The sequence below is a fragment of the Elaeis guineensis genome, chromosome 12 (genome assembly GCF_000442705.2).
Source record: "Elaeis guineensis isolate ETL-2024a chromosome 12, EG11, whole genome shotgun sequence".
Taxonomy (NCBI): Eukaryota; Viridiplantae; Streptophyta; class Magnoliopsida; order Arecales; family Arecaceae; genus Elaeis; species Elaeis guineensis.
In genome coordinates this window covers 78,770,178-78,774,166 of record NC_026004.2, presented here as the reverse complement: position 1 = coordinate 78,774,166, position 3,989 = coordinate 78,770,178, and positions in this window count along the sequence as shown.

The following is a 3,989-nucleotide window of genomic DNA, read 5'->3' as shown; positions in this document are numbered from 1 at the left end:
TTTTCATCAATAGATTACAAATCATTTGTTCTACAAAATGATACTATCAAATCAGGATTTTAGTAAAATTATGATTTTGCCCCTGAAGAGCATAAAGACTTTTTCAATTTAAAATATTTGTATCCCTTCAATCTGTTTTGTAATCATCAAAATCAATCTAGGAGCAACAATCTCTCCCTTTTTGATGATGACAAAATATTTGAACAAAAGCATTTATGTGAATCAATAATTTCAAAAGAATGCATTATAGGTGTATATGCTTGAAAAGAGTATGATTCTTTTGGCATGTGATATAAATGGTCATATACAAAAATAGTTTGTCCATTTTCTTAAAGATTTGAAAATATGCTCATTGGATTATGTGATTTTGGTGTTAGAGCGGAAAACTTATTTTTGTTATCAGATTAAGCTGTATTTTGAAAATTTGCTCATTCTCATTTGATTTTAGTTTTAGCATCAGAGCAAAAAATAATTATGTACTTTAATTGCTTTTGATACAAAAAATAATTATGTATGTCAAAGCATGTTTAAGAGTTGATTTGAAATGTGTATTAGATCATTTTGAGTTTAAGATGTATCAGAGCAAGAGAAAAATAAATTTTGCAATGTATTAGAGCAAGAAAAATAATTTTATAATTTTATCAAAAAAAATTTTATAATGTATCAGAGAAAATTTTACAATGTATCAGAGCAAATTTTATAATGTATCAGAGCAAATTTTATAATGTATCAGAGTAAGTTAAAAAAAAATTTTAAGATGTATCAGAGTAAGTTAAATTTCTTAAGATGTATCAAGGTAAATAAAATTTCAAAAGATGTATCAGAGCAAGTTAGAATTTTGAAGTGTATCAGAGCATATTTAAAATTTTTAAAGCAAATCAGAGCATATGTAAAGAAGTAATTTTAAAAGTTACTTATTTGCATTGTACTTAGCATTGTATTTTTGATATTGTTCTTTAAATTTTCCAATTCATTCATTAATTTCTCATAATTTGTAGTTTTGCTTTTGATGGTTTGATTTTTCTTTAATTGCTCATCATTTATGGTTTTGCTTTTGTTGGATTGCTTTTTGTTTAATTTCTCAAATTTTTGTTTAATTTCTCCCCCTTTTTGACATCATCAAACATGGTTAACTCCTCCTTTTTCTGAAATATTCTTTAATTTCTCCCCCTTTAGGGTTTATCACAAATATTTGCTCCCCCTTAATACAGCAATTATTAACAGCAAACAACAACAAAGAGAAGACAATATTTCAACAAGGAGAATATATATAACCAAAATATGATCGTCATCATTACAAAAGGTAGAAATATAAGTAAAAGATGATACCATAAAACCATAATTGTTTCAATACATTGTTCTTAATATAAAAGTCAACCAGCCAATTGTCAATACATGGCCCCAAAATACAGATCCTAGAACAAGACACTAATACCTAGGATCTAGTAAAGATCATGAGAAGTCATGGATCGGAGTCATCAGATATGGGATGAGAAGCTGATGGATCAGAAGTGCGTCCTCTACCCCGTCTGCCTCTGGCACGAGCAGGAGAGCGAGATGAACTGGGAGGCTGAGAACGCTGAGAGGCTAAGGACTGAACAGAAAGGGTGAGTCTGATGGAATCAAGTACGTTCAGTGCTCTGGAAACAGACTGTAGTAGAGCAGTGAACTGAGTGGTTGCATGTTCACTCGATCCTCGGATCTCTTTCCTCAGTAACTCATATCCACCCTCTAGTGCTCCTCTGAGCCTGCCAGCCTCTGCAGTGAGGTCTGTGACCTCAATAGTTGACTCCTGTGGCTTGGGATGGGCCAAAGCAAGGACTTGCCCCTGCAAGTCAAGAACTCTGTCAGTCAGTCTCCAGACTGTGTCCTCAAGCTGCTGGATCCGGATGGACTGATCTGATATCATCTGAAACACAGTGGAGATGTGGGGAGTAATGGTCTGATCAGAAGAAGTGGCTCCAGGTGCAAAAGAAGTACTACTCCACTGACTAGACAGCAAAGAAGCCACACGCTGTGATATCTGCTCGATCTGATCGTCAGCCAGTCTGAACTCTGATGGAGGTGCTCTACTCTCTGGCTGATACACTGGTGTGGGCATCCTAGTAAACTCTGAAGGGCCAGCCTTTGTATCAGGAATGAACTGGATATTTGGTGATGCTGCCCTGAAGTCATGGACAGGAGATGATGGACCTTCTTCTTCAGCTCTGTCTTCAGTTCTGTCTTCAGCTCTCTCCTCAGCTCTCTCCTCAGCTCTTTCTTCAGAGCCCTTGATCCAACCACCATCAGTCTTTGTAAATCCCATTCGGTGCAGGGTGTGTTGGTTGAAAGTGTCCACATGTGAGAGCTTAGTAGAAGCCTCCCCCTCACAGCTAACTCCAAACCTCCTAAATACTCTAGTAAGGGCCATACCATAAGACAAGTGTGCCTTGGATCTGTTCAAAGTCTCTCTCATGGCCTCTATCATAAGTGCAGGAAGGTTCAGGGGGGTCTGAGTGATGACATGAAACATGATACATACATCTCTGCTGGAAAGTAAATCATGCCTACCACTCCTAGGAAAGAAGAGCTTCGTTACCATCTGATGCAGGATCCTCATCTCAATGGACAAAATCTTTGCTTCTAACTTATTTAAACTTCCTGAATAAGTTTCTCCTAGAATAATTCTGATCCCTTCTTCTTTTACTGGGAGTTCCATATAAGAGTAACCCTCACTAGGCAACTGAAGTATTTCTCCCAATATACTAGAATCCAAGCAAATATCAATACCCTTGACAGTTGAAGTCACTGACCCATTTCCATAATGTAGATTCTGGTAGAATTCTCTAACTAGGTCGACATAGGTGACTTCCTTAAGGGAGCAGTAGAGATCCCATCCTTGGTTTTTAATCTTAGTTGCAAATGTAAAGCCCTCTTTTTCAAAGAACCGAAAATCTATATTCTTCCCGTTTCGACTTTTCTATCAGAAAGAGGATTCTTACTGGGGCTTAGGAAGGATTGAGGGGGACCTTGAGCAGATACTGAAGCTGGAGTGGGAGCAGTGGAAGACTGACCAGCTTGCCTTTTCTTTCGGACAATTTTTTCAGGCTCACGGATTGACTTTCTTCTTTGGGGAAGTTTCATTTTCAGAGCCATATTCACTACAGTAGCAGACAAGAAGACTTGGAGGAACAAGTGAATGAGTGGAGGAGGGATCACAAGAGAGTGAAGAGGGATTTTGGTGGAGAAAAAAGTAGATTTGGGAAGAACGGTGGAGTGCTAGGGCACGCTCCAACCGTGCCAAACAATGGGAGAAAGCACAAAAAATCCCTTTCCAAGGTGGCGATTTTTGGTGGAGAGGAGGAGGGAGAAGTGCTTCGAACTAGATCCTTGGATTTGGAGCAAAAGGGATTGGAGAAGTCGGCTTTTGAAAGGAAGAAGATGAGAAGATGAGTCGTCTCACGAACAGGGTCCCTTATAAAAACAATGAGCCCGTGGGAAGTTTGAGGAAATAACAAGTTTGCCATTGAGTCGACTCATGGGGGTCGACTCATGAAGTTCAGAAATTCAGAAAAAATATGAATAAATTCCAAAAAAATTTAAAATTTTGGGAGAAGGAGTTTTGCTCAAAGATAAGTTTTTAGAATGATAAATTTGAGCTTTTGGGATCAGGATAGATGTTGGAAATTGAGTTCTAAGAATTTTGACATCAATTCTTGGAAATTGAGAAAAAATTTAGGTATATGGATCTAGAATTCCTAGATTTCTCCTAATTTCACAGAATCTATCCTCACTAAGGGCCTTTGTAAAGATATCAGCTAATTGATTTTCAGTGCAAACATATTCAAGAATTATATTTTTATTTTGAACATTTCTCTTATAAAATGATGTCTTATTTCAATATGTTTGGATCTTGAGTGTTGAATTGGATTTTTAGATAGATTTATGGCACTTGTGTTGTCACATCTTATTGGTGTAAGTTTGATTCCAAAGTCTTCGAGTTGTTGCTT